We start from the raw sequence: 17,101 nt of genomic DNA, 5'->3' as shown, positions 1-17,101 counted from the left end.
GATGGTGCTATGATGGGTTACAACGAGGGACTGTCATGGGATGTAATGTGCTACGCCAGTGATTGTCCTGACACTTTTATAATGCATCCCGTACAGACTACTTCATACACGTCTGTGTGTACCGAGCAAACAATCACTCATGCACGCACATCAAATTAACTCACAAACCTTCAAAAGATGTGCCATTGACATGCAATGTTGCGGTTCATGACCTCTTTAAGCCTTAAACCTGTTCCAAAGCTCACTGCTGTAGGGATCCATTGTGAGCGTCATCATTCAGTCATTTGTTTATGTGCTTGTGTGCAGTTTCATTACAGCAAGAGACACAGGGTGCCACGCGATGCAATGCAAACTCTGGCTCCCATTATTTGTTTACAAAGCCCTCTGCAGTTAGTTTGTTTAAGACGTTTTATATGATTATATGAGAAAATTGCCGGACTGGTTGTCGGATCAGTGGGCTTATTTTGACAGCTTGATGAGTTTGAGTCAGAGTGCCAGCATTGGGTTACCCGCGGTGACCACAGAAAAGCAGAGGTTGTAAGAAATGTTCAATGAGGATGTGGTTGTGTAAGTTCACCTGATCTGACGTTGAATACTATGCCTTGAGCCTTTAATGGAAAAGTAGGAAAATGCTTTTTGGGATAAAAGGTCTTGAAAAGTACAAAGACAACGAAATGCAGTTCTTTAAGCATTCTGGGTTTAATGCACTCCCAGTGCACAAGTATCCTTTATATAAAAACAGTTCACTTAGCCAAACTGGAAATATATGTATTGGGTTACACTTTTGACAGTATCGACATAAGAGTGACATGACACTGTCATGAACGTGTCATAAACAAGTCATAAACGTTTATGACATAACGCTTCTGTTATTAAGTGACATTCGGTTTTTGTCATAACAAGTTAGGGTTAGGGTTAGGATTCATGTGTCATGACAGTGTCATGTCACTCTTATGTCGATACAGTCAATGTTACCATTTATTGTCCTCTAAAAGAGCACAACTTGTTGTAAAACTTGTTGCTCTTTTGGACATTGCTGTCTTCTATGTGAAGGAGGATTGAGCTTCACAAGGGCAGTCAGAATGAATGCCCCTGGACTCTCAATTCGTACCAGGTTTCCTTTGTCCACACATTTCTCTGAACCTCGGCGATTAAAAAAGTCTGAAATAAAGTGAACAGCAGCTAATAATATTATGCTATTGGTGCAAGTGATTTTTTGGATATAGGCCTTTTTTACCTTTTAAAGCAGGTTTTTACAATGTTATATTTTATAATGTTATATATTTCTCGAGATGAGCCACTTGAGGGCAGTGTGTTCTCAGATCATGAAAAACTACAGAGCAACAATGTTGGTGCCTATTCACTGCCCTCACACCACAGTCCCAACGAGTATCAGTCTGATCCTATGATCTATGAAGTAGTTAGCAGTTGTTTAGTTTCTATATCAGTGTGATATGATTTAAAAGAAAAACACATTAGAAAATTCTTACACAATGATTATACTCTGTGTTCTTGAATGTAATTCAATATCTTATCTTTGTCCTGTCTTTTTTGCTTTGCATTGTTTTATCAAATCTAGCTTGGATTACTTATGGAGGGCTGTGGATCCTTATCCTGTCTGAAAATAATGTTTGTGTCCCTAGTAGTCACTGTGTAGCTCCCAGCTAATATGTTTATTGAATCCCAGCCCGTTCAAGTAAAATGTTTGGTGAATATAGGTTTCAGATTGGCCTGGCTAAAACCAGATTGATTCACAAATCTCAAATGAATTACAAAATAGGGACCAACCTGGGGACCTTCCACTCACCTCCAATGTCCAAGGGGCAAAACCAGCAGTGAAATTAAACTTAAATTTGTACATTCAATTCTTACCCAATCTTTTTCGGAAGCACATTAAACACACCTTTCTGAAAGAGTTAAGCTCTGCCTGCCTCATGCCGGATAAGCGGTTGTGGTTGGTGCCTGAGTTTTTTGTGTTTCGGAAATTTGCTTCAATGGTAAGGTCACAGGTGGAAACTTTGTTAGCTAAGAGGTTCCAAGTTCTAGATTACGGCTTGTTTGTTAGATGTATTGCAGTACAATGTGTAATGAGTCTGTTATTTTCTTGACTGAGTGACTGCACAGATGTTCGTGAATTTGAGTATTTGTTTTGATTTTATTATTACTGCTTAATACTTTGGAGACTCAAGAGGAAGGAGATGGGATAATAATAATAATAATAATAATAAAGCTTTATTTGTATAGCACCTTTCATACACAGAATGCAGCTCAAAGTGCTTTACATTTGAAGCATGTAACACAATAATAGGATAAGGCATAAGGCAGGGATAAGGCATGTGGCTTGAAGGTTGCTGGTGTGTGCGCGTTTATCCAGACCAAATGTTCGCAGCATGAATTAAATGCTTGCCATGGAATGTGGTGGTCCATTGAGCTTGTAAACAAAACAGTTGTCCAGCCTACATCTAAGGCCCTTGCTCTCTCCTCCCACTGCGAGTGTTGGGGCAGCCGTGGCCTACTGGTTAGTGCTTTGGACTTGTTACCGGAGGGTTGCCGGTTCAAACCCCGACCAATAGGCACGGCTGAAGTGCCCTTGAGCAAGGCACCTAACCCCTCACTGCTCCCCGAGCGCCGCTGTTGTAGCAGGCAGCTCACTGCGCCGGGATTAGTGCTGAGTGTGTTTCACTAATTCACCGATTGGGATAAATGCAGAGACTAAATTTCCCTCACGGGATCAAAAGAGTATATATACTTATACTATACTTAAAAAGTCAGAATAGTGGGTCAGTTTAATTAAAATGGTCAAGTTATCATCAAATAATAAAAGCATCAAATTTGGAAGAAAAATGAACCAACATAAAAACATATTTTCCAATAACATTTTGTAGCCTACTGGATGTTGTAGCGTTATAATAAATGTTCCAAATGCTCCACTACACCATACTAAATGTTCCATGGGATTATTATGACCGCCGCGCAGCGCATATAGGTTTAGTCAGATTTTTTTTTTCTTTTTCCTTTTTCGCATGTCCAAATTTCCGTCAAGGATTCCTGGGACACTGAAAGACCGGGGTAGACGAAACTTGGTGGGCATGTAACCCCATATGGATAGCATGGAACCATCGTTTTTCGTTTTGATCTGTAGCCCCCCCACTGGACTGCACCCCCCGAAAGGAGGGTAGGGCAGACACAGTTTTCTGTGAATATCTTGAGAACCGTAGGGCCTAGGATGACCAATTTTTTCCGTATGTTTGCCTCCAGGGGTCATGTTAACCCATTCCATGTGCACACATGTGCATAAACTGATACACACGCACACACATACATTGACAGTAATCATACGTATGACACATACTCACACAGTAGACATATGTACGCATGCATGCACATGCACAAACACACATACGCAGGCAAACACACAAGCATGCACACACACACACACACACATCCACACACATAAACATAAACGTGTACACGCACACATGCACACAATTCAAGAATTTCTCAGAATTATGAACAGGCAAGATGGGGGTGGGGTTGTATAAAATGAATTTTACATGTGAAATCTATGAACTAATCATGTTTTGGTACTTGTTGTCTAGCAGATACCAGTGAGAATTGAGTGTGGATAATGCATAAGACAGTTAGAATCATATAGGCCTTTCAGCGTGATTTATTTTTGTGGAGAAAATGTGCTGGACTGGGCGGCGGTCATATTTTGTACCGCTCTGCGGTACATCTAGTTATGATTATCTTTTACAGACCCTCCAGAATTATTGACACCTCTGCTAAAGTTGACTAAAAACCTGTTTAAAAAATAATCTGTCGGGGATTTATTGTAAGCTCACAATGAAAAAATTAGGAAATATCCAACCTTGAAGGGAAGCAAATTTATTTATCAGTACTCATGGTCACTATAGGTTGTAAGTGCGGTCCTGACTTTTTCAAAGAAGCAAAGGCAAAAATACTGAGGTCGACTGCACGCTTACTGCTTTTCTATGCTGGAGTTCTTGCTGGTGCCGCCAGCTATGGCCCCATAATGGCATAGTGGGCTGAGGAGGTCACATTCACGGCAAGCACATGAAGGTCATTAAAATTTTTTGAGATGCACCTGTCACACACAGGCCACACAAGTTGCACAAAACAGTCCACTGATTGAGTGACTTTGCTCTTTGCCCATCTGTTAGATGTATGAATGTAGTATACACTTATGCATTTCCTTGAATTTTTATCTTAAATGAAATTCTGACTGAACACCATGAAGTCAAAGGACATAAAACTAGTAATTTTTACCCTTAACTAGAATTTTGTACAAATACGCATTCATCTTAACAATTTAATAATGTTATATTCCCACATGAGCAAATATTTAATCATACTAAGACAACTACATTTGATATATTGTATTATATTTTCTTATCTTATTAATTATACAGATAAATTATGGTTGCCCTCTCAAAAAGAATAGACATAGCATCTAGACTCTAGACCGTATAAATTGGATAACTCTAACTAAATGAGGTGCATAACTTTCTTCACATGACCTCGGATTCTCCTATGTTGTGTTTGACTCAGACTGACGATATACCATTCAGCTAAAAAGAACAAACAAGGTTATCAAGGAGATACCTTTTTGTTCTGAGGTGGGTTGAAAAAACATGTGATTTGGTAAAAATGTAGTCACCTTCGTCATTCTCTAGTCAGCTGACTTTGACTTCAAATTCCAAGAAATTAGCAAAAAAATTAGTGCTGTCAAACGATTAAAATTTTTAATCACGATTAATCGCTGTATTCCTATAGTTAATCACGATTAATCACATATTTTATCATATGATTAAAATTCTATTATTTTGCATTTCTGAACTATCCAGGAGTCCATATTAACAATAAAGCAATTATTATTTATCTTGATTGGGATTCAAATGAAAGCAAAGCAAGTTACTTTATTAACTGAACTTTAAGACATAGGTCTATTCAAATTTCAAAAGATGTGCAGCAGACCTGAGGCAACACAATATATTCTTCAGAAATATAGCTGATATAAACTGAAATAAATGCTACTGCAGAAGTGCATGCACAAAATGTAGGCCTACACACATTATAAAGGGCATAACAAACAGAAAATATTATATTCATACTATATTCATTATCTTTGAGTTCAGTTGAAAATAAGGAACTTTTCAACATGAGTGCATTGCCATTTTATAGGCCTACAGTCTATGGTGCACTGTCACTTGCCACACAAATCAACGCCGAAGTTTTTAACAGGCAAACACTGGATGAACAATGGATTTTATGGAGCAGCGACCAAATATAACTGAATCGTGATTTACACGGCTGCAAAGTGCGATGCTGGTGTGCGGAGTTGTATTAAAAAGAATGGAATCTAATGTAAATGAATGTCAAAAGCAGAGTGCATCGCAAATAGTAGCAGCCAAAGAGGAATGTTGATAACAGAACAAGTGATCTTGGGCCTGATTAGTAACAACAATGAACAGCTCTACTTGGATCAGGTTGATGAGGTGGCACAGTGGTGTCAATCTAACAGCTTGACACTGAATATCAATAAAACCAAGGAAATGGTAGTGGATTACAGAAGGCAGCAGCAGAACTACAGTTACACCCCACTAATGATCAGCGGGCAACCTGTAGAGAGAGTCACAAGTTTTAAATACCTTGGTGTCCACATTACTGAAGACCTAACATGGACTGTTAACACTCAATATGTTCTGAAGAAGTCCAGACAATGACTCTACTTCCTTCGTCAGCTAAGGAAATTCAAAGTTTCTACATCCATCATGAAGGCCTTCTACACTTCAGCGGTTGAGAGTGTTCTAACTGGTAGCATCATCACCTGGTATGGGAACTCCACAGTTAGAGATTGTAGTACTCTGCAGAGAGTAGTGCGCCAGCTGAACGCATCATTAGAACTCAACTTCCTGCTCTACAAGATATCTATTCCAGAAGAGTACTCCTAAGAGCCCAAAAGATTCTGAAGGACTCTTCTCATCCTAACAATGGATTATTCCTACCGCTGAAATCAAGAAGACGCCTATGTAGTCACAAAGCCAGAACTGAGAGACTCAGGAGAAGTTTTATCCCCAGGCCATCCTAACTCTGAACTCACACTATACTGACTTTGCACACATTCACTCTTCAGCACTCTCAAACATTTCCCAACTCTGAACTCACACTATACTGACTTTGCACTCATTCACTCCTCAGCACTCATGCCCCCACACACACACACCTACAAGACTTTTAGCACTTTTACATCCCTCACCCTATGCTATAGACCTTTTATTATTTTCTTATTTCATCACACGTCAAAACACACACACACACACACACACACACACACACACACACACATATCTGACTTTCTCCAACTTTTTGCACATCTCCATAGAACTTTTTTTATTTATTTTTTTGATTTCTCCTCCATCTACCCATGTCCTTGATTGCCTAGCCTTTCTGCCCCCACCCCCCCCCCCCCCCCCATCCCCAACACCCCCCACAAAAACACACACATTAACATCATCACTGTCATCACCTCACATACATACAGCACACTGCTTGCTACAGTAAGCCTCCTCTACTTGCTGCACACTGCCCCCCCTACATACACAGCACATTGTCTTCAGGATCTTCTCCAACACACATCCTCTACATACTTACAGCACACTGCCCCCACCTACCCACACGCACACTACACACACACACACACACACACACACACACACAGTCACTGCTACACTCCCCTCCCGCCCACACACACATCTTCATCACTCACATACATCATACATACAGTACTCTGCTTGCAATAGTAAATCCCTTCACCATACTTGCAGTACATTGCCCCCCCCTCCTCTCCCCCATACATACACAGCACATTGTCTCATGAGGAAGCTTCTCCAACACACATATTGCACACTGCCCTCCCCCACATACACAGCACACTATCACATCTCCCCTGTCATCCCCCAACACACACACCAAGACCCCTGGCAGTTGGGTTAGCCCCTTGAGCCGTGGATCTGCCCAAGGTTTCTTCCTTGGTAAGGGAGTTTTCCTTGCCCCTGTTGCTCTTGGGTGCTCCTTGTTGGTGCCCCAATTCCAATCCTCCCTCACCTTTCTTATGCAGCCCTTGCCACTTAATCTACTAAACCCCTCTTCTACTGCACTTTTTACCCCACTTTGCACAAATAGGCTGACACCAGACATAATTTCACTGCATTTCTTACTTCCAGTAACTATATACCCCTCAATGGCCGCCTGCACTACTCCACCTGCACACTTGAACACTTGCACACTTGTACACTTTTACAACTTGGTGTTGTTGTCCTGAAAAACACAACACTTCTGCTGCTCTTACATAACTTGCACCACTATGCCACTTTCTTTATTACTTAGGTCAAACAGTATTTTATAGTATTTTACAGTATTTGCACTAGTATTTTATTGACTGTCTATGCACAATTTGGACAAAATTTTGCTGCTCTTATTTTTTCATTATTATATGTGCCCTCTTATTTACTTATTTACTTACTTTTTTTGTTTACTTGAATGTTATGTTTGTTCATGGACTTAAAATTGGTCAAATATGTCTTGTCTTCACCGTGGGATAGTGAGAAACGTAATTTCGATCTCTTTGTATGTCTGGAACATGTGAAGAAATTGACAATAAAGCTGACTTTGACTTTGACTTTGACTTTGACTATATGCATGTGACAATAAACTTCCTTGTATCCTTGTAAGTGACGGGGAAAAAATCTTTGGCGGCACGTCAGCCTAGGCTACTAGTTAGCCTGATAAGCAAAACAATTGTGCATTTTATGACTAAAGCATGAAAGTTTCACCATATAATCTTCACCCCCTAAGGTTTAATTTCAGACGTGGAGCCACTTCAGATCTGACCTCTGGGACTAGATATTTGCTGTATAATATACACATATTTGAGGAGTAAAATATTTTTACAAGTCATTCCAGAATTCTACTGTGAAGATCTAGAACTTACATTAAGTGCCATTCAAACTGGTTGCTTGAGTTCATTATGACAGTATCAAATGGAACCTTTAACTGTCAACATTCTTATCACATACAAATGTGATTTATTTTTTCACCTTTAGGCCTATACTGCTATGCTATGATAGATAGATACATAGTGGAATGGTAGATAGTAAATAATATGATAAAGAGTAATTTAATAAGGAACCCCTTTAAAACAAATACACAAGTATTTGTCTCAACAATGTTTTCCTTTTTTAATGTCATGTCTCGATTGGCTGTGTATGTCCAGGCTAACAGTCTCCTGAGCAAGAGCAAAGATCAGTGCACTTGAGGGCAGCCTTTTTGCACCTGCAATGCATAGTACACCTTTTTTTTGCAGCCACAATGGATCAGTTCATAACAGCCATGGGAGGCATCTGGAAGAGTGGTCTAGAATGGCTGCCATCCTGTCTCATCCTTCACCCATACTTTGGCCTATAGGACACTGACTGGATCTGCTCCCTGCTATCTTAATTCAATGATCAAGATATTATATCCCTAACCACCCACTGCACTGTACAAATGATTTCCCTTGATGTGCTAACTTCTATTCTTTTGTCAAGTTGACTATGATTTACCACTTTTGTTCAAATAACTTAGAAATCGGTGTTATTGTCCCATATAGTGGCACCGTTGATACAAAGCAGTTAGGGATTGTGGGTAAATGCTACTTTCCTGTTTATAATGTTTCTTTTTTCTCATTACTGTTTATTGTGGCTTTTTTTGGATTTGTATGAGGTAGAACAACTGATCACCAAAATTACTGTGTAAGAGTTTCAGAGTATTGTCAGGATTACCATTAAGGAGAAGACCATTATTAAAATATATAGAATATTTTAGAGAGTATATAACGGCATCTCTTTTCCGGGATCAATGCAAAATTATTCAGCTAAATCAATTAGCTTTGACCAGTAGCGGCTCCTGGGTAGACAAATAGGCGGGGCAGAGTATGTTGATCAAGTTTAGAAAAAAAATTGGCATAGTTCCAGCTCACCGGCAGCTGGACGCACAAGGGCGGTCCACGGAGATAGGCTATGAGCGAAATCTGCGGAATGGAATTCCATGTTACCACTTGCGGTCAAAATACCGTTTTGTTCATGCATTATTAACCTATAGCCTACTTAATGTTATTTTATTCATAAGAAGTGAAGTTTAAAATGTTGAGATTCCAGACAAATAAAAGCTACAATCTAGGTACCGGTAATCAGCTTATTAGCTCAGATCAGTGGAGAACTACTTTGGTGGAAAAACTCAAGAGGGAAACAAATAACCGAGAATTCGTTGCGAAATCAAAATTCCACTAGAGCTCCAAGTGTATGCTTCACGCCGCCTTACACCACTCAGCTCTCATAGTCAAGTTTAAGTTATTGTCATGTAGGCCTAGCCTACTCATAAAAGAAACTAGATGTACCGCATAGCGGTACAAAATATGACAGCCGCTCAGTCCTGTACATCCGTTCCGCGAAAATAAATCACACTTCAATTTGTCTCCATATTTTACTCCATCCCCCACTCTTGAAACTTTTGTGTATGCTTGTTTGGCATGCCTGAGTGTGTGTGTGCGGCTGCACAGAAAGTAGCCTACTGGTGCTGAAAAGGTGAATAGATTGTAGAATAGCCAAAGAACATGTAGCATTGTTATAAAACCTTTAAAATCTCTAAACAATCACAAGTAGGACAGTTCATCACAGTTCATCCATTGCAACTGGTAGTAGTCTGTAGTCAGTAGTCTGAAACGTTATTGTTAATGCACAAATTAAGTAACAGTAGCCTAGTCTGAAACGAAATGCTGTTTTACATCTAACCAGTGGTGCAAATAACTGACATGTCCAAATGGGCCTTGATGAAATGCGTCGCTAGACTGTTCATACACATTTTAACGGGCCAAAGTTGAAGAGCTTTTGTCCGTTATTGTTCGAGCAAATATAGGCTGATTCATGTTCCCTTGCATTGTGTAACTGTGGTCCATGGCTAGTCTGGCTTTCATCAGACCAAGCTCAATCTTTTAAGAAATCAAAAAATAAATAGCGGGCAGATCAGGCTGGGTTCACCCAGCCTAGTCCATAGGCACCCGATATTGTTTAATTTTCCGATTGAGATTTACACGCTCTGGCTATTCTAAATGCAAAAATGCATCAGGGAGTTATGACAAAACGGTAACTAACAAACTAGATCCTAATAGAAAGCTGTTAGCTTCCCTAAGCTACAGGTAGGATTATAAGGTAGGCATATTTACAACATAAATTGTCAATAGGCTATGCTGGCTAATACACAAATAAAATCTCCTTTGGAAACCAATGGCTTTACGCTTTACAGTATCAAGCGGGACTTAAACTGTCATATCGAGGCTAAAAAGTTGTAATAACATTCACGCAGCTCCATGAGTCAAGGAAAGCGAATGAAGTAGCCACTTCTAAATGGGACCCACTACACAGTAGCTTGAGGTGTGTTGCTAAAGCAGCCATAATGAAATGAAGGTGTCATTGTTTGGATACTTCACACACATGTGCTTTTTAATTTCACAGACTACAACTACCAAGCTGTAATCAAAGCACATCGATTCCCCTCTCACACCCTGCACGCTTAACAACAAAATAAACAGGCGCCTCAGTCTCAATGCATGTATAGGCAAAACTGTATCAGACCGGTTAACGTTGGTAAATCATCCATTGCACGGAATGATTTTGTAGCACATGCAATAAATGACAGTCAAAAGATACAAACAGTGCTGCTATCAATTTGCTTGGTATAACCGCATTTATAGTTTTCTACAAATGCAATCAATCAAATGCCTCTATCACTCAACCAACGCTAACGGTAACATTACCTAGGTCCTTGTTGATATTACAAGATTAACGTACCTGCGTTCTAATACCAATAGTATGTGGGTGCCTGTGTGTGTGTGCATGTGTATATGTGTGCACCGCCATTTACAGGCCAATGAGTGTACAGTCACTAAATGTACACATAACCTCATTTTTTTAGACCCCCCCATGGATGAAATTCTACGAAACTTGGCATACCCCAAGAGAATGCCAGGTCAATCATACACATAAAATTTGGTGCAGTTCTGAACATCTTAACTGAAGATAGGGCGATTAAAGCAGAATAATATTGCATTTTCATTTTTACCGGGGGGGGGTGCAAATCACAAATGAGTGATTATGAGCCAGGTTGATGTGGGCCCTTGAGACCAACATACCATAAAAGATTCTTCATCCTCAGTGCCACGGTTCAGGTAGTTATTTAGGAAAAACTGTTTTTTTTTTTTTTTTTGTGGTTCGGGGGCCCAGCACGGGGTTGGGGGTGGTGGTGGTCGGGGGCCGAAAATTAAATTTTTCCGTAAAAGTCTAGTGGGGCTACATACCCACCAAATTTCATGTACCCGGTGGTTCGGTGTCCCGGTATCAATGACCAAAAATTCAGGGAGTAGATGACGGAAAAATTCTTGAATTGTGTGCATGTGTGCGTGTACAAATTTATGTTTATGTGTGTGGGTGTGTGTGTGTGTGTGTGTATGTGTGCTTGTGTGTTTGCCTGCGTATGTGTGTTTGTGCATGTGCATGCATCGCGTACATATGTCTACTTGTGAGTATGTGTGATACGATATGATTACTGTAAATGTATGTGTGTGCGCGTGTGTATCTGTTTATGCACATGTGTGCACATGGAATGGGTTAACATGACCCCTGGAGGCAAACATAATGGAAAACATTGGTCATCCTAGGCCCTACAGTTCTCAAGATATTCACAGAGAACTGTGTCGCCCTACCCTCCTTTCGGGGTCCAGTCCAGCGCGGGGGCTACAGATCAAAACGAAAAACGATGGTTCCATGCTATCCATATGGGGTTACATGCCCACCAAGTTTAGTCTACCCCGGTCTTTCAGTGTCCCGGAATCCTTGTTGGTGTAATCGTCACTAAATGTACACATAAATTATTTTATTGTAAGGCCCCCCATGAACGAAAGTACACAAAACTTGGCATGCATTCGGAGGGTGTCATAATGATCCTACACTTTTAATTTCGTGCAGTTTTGACCTTGTCAGTCAGAGATATTGTGATGAAAACACCTAATTTTTTGCTTTTTATTTTTAACTAGGTGGCGCTATACATGAAATAAGTGGTAATGGGATGGGTTGACATGCTCCCTTAAGACCAACATACATAAAAAGGTGGACCTCCTAGGCCCTACGGTTCTCGAGATATTCACAGAAAACTGTCTCCGGCCACCTACAGGCCAGTTGGTGTATAGTAACATAAATTAATTTATTGTGTGGCCCCCCATGAACGGAATTACACAAAACTTGGCGTGCATACAGAGGGTGTCATAATGATCCTACACTTCCAATTTCGTGCAGTTTTGACTATGTTAGGTCACAGATACCTTCAATTACAACACCTCATTTTTACTTTTTGTGTTTAACTAGGTGGCGCTATACATGAAATGAGTGGTTATGGAATTGGTTGACATGGCCCCTTGAGATCAACATACAAAAAAAAATGGTCCTCCTAAACCCTACGGTTTTCGAGATATTCACAGAAAACTGTGTCTGCCCCCCCCTCCTTTGGGTCCAGTCCAGCGGGGGCTACAGATCAAAACGAAAAACGATGGTTCCATGCTATCCATGTGGGGTTACATGCCCACCAAGTTTCGTGTACCCCGATCTTTCAGTGTCCAGGGAATCATTGACGGAAATTTGGGCATGCGGAAAAAAATAAAAATAAAAATATGACTAAACCCATATGACCGCCCGCCAGCTGCTGCGGCGGTCATAATAATAAGTAACGAAATTATTGTGTTCAAGAGCCAGCTCAACTTTAAAGAGTAAATTAAAAGTAGGCTATTCATTAAAAAGGTAAATAATCTGTGTGTATGAATGAGTGCTTGCGTGTCCACCGTGGTTTGTATAGAAATTAATATTAAGTGTACATACACGTAAAAGGGCAGTTTTTTTCAAGAGCTCCTTGGGGAATGATTTGGAAAATTTGAGGAAGCTTGAACTATCAAATAGGATGGCGGCAGACAAATGGCCAGTGAATGAAAATCTGTTGGTGGCGGTAACTATGATTGTCACACACTTCATAGGCAATTTGCATGCGAGTTACAAGCGGTCCTGCTTATCCTGACACCGGTATGTTTTGCACAAAGGCACGGGACATCACGTAGGCCTATCGTTCTCATGTTGACCACAAACTTGTCTGTAATCCTGTGTGCCTCCACTGCATCGATTGCTCTTTTCTGCAGCTGTGCATAGAGCACATCTACACGGGGCATGATCTTAGAACAGGTCTAAGGAATAAAAACTCGGGATCTAAGAGCATTCGAGAAAACCCTTTAGCCTCTCTAACTGAGATTGTATTAAAATCTCCAGATGTTTCAATTATTTCGAAACACTCCAAAATAAGCTTTTACATCTTTTCGGAGATCTTGTGAAAAAGCGGAGAAACTATAAAAATCGAGAAGACACGCGATTGAGGATGCTGCTGGCCCAGCCTTTTCCATCACCAGGTTCAATTGATGTGCATAGCAATTAGGGTAGGCTACACGTCTTGCACTTTCTTACGCACTCCACCAGATGCTCCTCTCATGACACTAGCCCCATCAAATGTCTGTGCAATCAGCCTTACTTTATCTGTGTCACTCTCAGGTGAACAAACTCATACACGATTTCGCACTTACAGTGTAGCCCTCATCGAGTTGTGCTGCAATATTAGCTTTCCCCAGCATGGTTAATTTGCACAACTCTAGATGCTAGCCTCATGTTTTTTGCCTTCTCGTTTTTTGCCTTGAAAATGTTTCATGTCACACACACCTACAGTAGCCTACTCCAAACATCCCCTTGTCCCCCAGAAGATCGGAAAAGCAGGCATGGAAAACAGAACATTTTATTGCGTTCAGGACAACTAGAGCTTCTTATCAGACATACTGTATGGCCTACCACGAACGTGAAAATGTCCGATTAAATGACCGACTCTTGTCCTTTGTTTGTTGGTATACGATGTTAATGTCGGGCTGATCAGGTCCTAGGTCTTTGATAGCTAAGTTAACTACAAACTCAAGTCTTTCGAATAAGTTCTTTAAGAGAAAATCCACACTATTGCACACAGGCTGTTCACTTGCCATTTTTCAACTGTCTGCCTGACCTCACAAACTTCGTGCGGACTAATACAGTAGGCATAGGCTACTACCTACAGTAGGCAGTAAGTTCTGACGTCGTATAGGGTGCCCACCCGACCTTCTACTAACTAACTCTAGCTGCAGTTCCATTATCGGTCGACAGATTTACATAGACAAACAGCAGGCGCTGTTCAATTTCTTCAGGGCAGAAATGAAATGTAACGTTACAGTAGGCCTACAACAACTAAGGATATGATCAACGAGATCTTTGCGATCTTTGCGAAATTTCTTTGCAAATCATACAAAAATGTAACATGATTGAGTACTTTGCCACTGATTACAATAATAAACAAACAACATTTTATTTAAAAAAAATATTTTGTGGATCTACTTTTCTAGTGGATGAATCTTTAGTAGGGCTCTGCCCCTCCTGCCCAAGTGAACGAGCCGCGTCTGGCTTTGACCTGCCCACTTGGAGGCGTCACGAAGTTGGGCACTCAATGCTTACTTGCATTATGTGTCTATGTACTTCCTCTTGGGATGAATTTGATCTTCACCTTATGTGGTGGTTCTTGGACCTTATACAGTATGTTTACTATGCATATAATGGATATGAAAGCTGTAGCAACTGGATTGATATTTGTAAAAAGAAAGTTTATGATGTCAACACTGCACAACTAAGTTTATGTACATCTGTTCCTTACTCTAGCACAATCAGTACTTTATGCCCTATGCACAGGATTAAGCTGTTGTGGATGGTCATCTACTTGATGGTTTGTGGCATATCTGTTCAACATGCACTTAGTTTATTAAACCTTTCTTATTCGTTATGGTTTGTATATTATAGTATTTATTTCTTTTTATTAGGCTATTAATTGAATTGACATTGTTGTTTATTATTGCTATTCTCCTTAATGTAGTCTTAAATTGTTTACTGTTACTTTGTATAGTTGTTATGTGTATGTCGCTTTGGACAAAAGCATCTGCTAAATACCATAACCATAACCCAGCCCCAATCAGAAGGGTTTTGCTCAGGATCAAGCACTAAAGCTTGGTACCAGACACTGGCTTGATAAGTGGCCCGCTTAATATGTTGTTCAAGTGCAGCCTTTGTGGGTGGGATGTTCTCTAAAGCTCTAGAATTCTGTGTGAACAGGTTTCTGGCCTCATTCACCTCTATGATGTCACTTGTCCTATCATACATTAGTGCTACAAAGTGCTCCAGCAGTGACATGGATAGTTCACTCCGATCATTCTTCGATTGCATGAGCTCATTGAAAGCTTCAGTTACTTCTGTGAAAGATTTCCATGTCTCCCATGCAGTTTGATGTCTTTGGTATCAAGCACTAGCAGATCTTGGCTCTTCAAAAAAAAAGGTTCCCCATCTCCTCAATTGATTCACTGTTATCAGTGACCTAACATGCTTCCTGTGCTGCTCATGGCAATTCTGGCAATTTCAGGGCTAGCCACCATCCAGCATCGCAGTGCCCCGGGATTCTCTGTTAGTCCAACTGCTATACCAGATCCTTTGACGAGTGCATTGTTCTGTTCATGACACTGGTCTATGGCTGAGAACTTGTTGCATGTCTTATGCACAACAAACCTCCCAGCATGGAATTCTTTCAGGATTGCTGGGTGTTTCTCTGAAATGTTTGCAGTCATGGTGGTCTGTGTTGAGCTTGGTGTTTGATCCATCGAAGACCATAGACATCAATGCAAAAAGTGATGGTGGGACAGAATCGTTCTGACTACTGGGATGAAATTAGCCGTCAAAGTGAAACTTAGAATCAAAAATCTCTTCGCGCCACTTGTGCGGCTCTCACCAAATGCATAGCATCACTGTCATGATCGTGGTCACAGGCCTTCAGAACATCTCCGATATCCTCTTTGAATGTTAGAAGTGTGTCTCTCACCTGTGCATAAGTATGGTTATACATCTTGCCTAGATCAATACATCTGACTTTATAAATTAGGCAAATTTCCAATATTAATGAAGGAACAGTGCTTAATATATTAATAAAATGTGCAATAGTACTGCCGCGTGCTATTACTACTACGTCTTACTATAAGCAACCTTGCAGTTTTTTTTATTTATTATTATTTGTCATTCTAACTTACAAAAAGTTTTTTTATATAGTTATTGATCAGAAAAATCACTTAATTTAGTTTGCCAAACTATTAGGCCTAAAGGTGAAAAAATAAATCACATTTGTATGTGATAAGAATGTTGCCAGTTAAAGGTTCCATTTGATACTGTCATAATGAACTCAAGCAACCAGTTTGAATGGCAGTCAATGTAAGTTCTAGATCTTCACAGTAAAATTCTGGAATGACTTGTAAAAATATTTTACTCCTCAAAGATGTGTATATTATACAGCAAATATCTAGTCCCAGACATCAGATCTGAAGTGGCTCCACGTCTGAAAATAAACTTCAAGGTGTGTAGAAACACTGAACAAAATTTCCTGCTTTAGTCATAAAATGCACAATACTTCTCATTATATGAACTTAACCGCTCCACTATACTACTCTTTGGGCGGCTCGTTAGCCCAACCAAGTGTGTGCAGCATGCCTTTACGTAGCCTACTAATGGCGCATCATCATAAAGATACATTTGATCTGCATCACGCCCCATTTTACCATTGAAAGACAGCTAGTAATCACACGTTGACGTTACATCTAGTTATTAATTCACAGGACATTCAATCATTTTACTAACACGGCAGTTATTAAGAATTGTGTTTATGTAACTTACTCATGTCGAAATGTACATTACCAACCTTATTCGTTTGCAATACCCCATTTGTTAGCTAGCTAACTGTGGAACTTCAGTATAACATAGCCAATTATCTCACCTAGTTGAGGGAAATAGGCTACGTTCATATTACAAGTGATAGAATGAATGTGTGACTTATGTTTAGTTGATGTTATGAC

Source organism: Alosa alosa, chromosome 6 (assembly GCF_017589495.1).
Source record: "Alosa alosa isolate M-15738 ecotype Scorff River chromosome 6, AALO_Geno_1.1, whole genome shotgun sequence".
Taxonomy (NCBI): Eukaryota; Metazoa; Chordata; class Actinopteri; order Clupeiformes; family Clupeidae; genus Alosa; species Alosa alosa.
The sequence above is the reverse complement of the archived record's forward strand: the minus strand, read 5'-3'. Positions refer to the sequence as shown.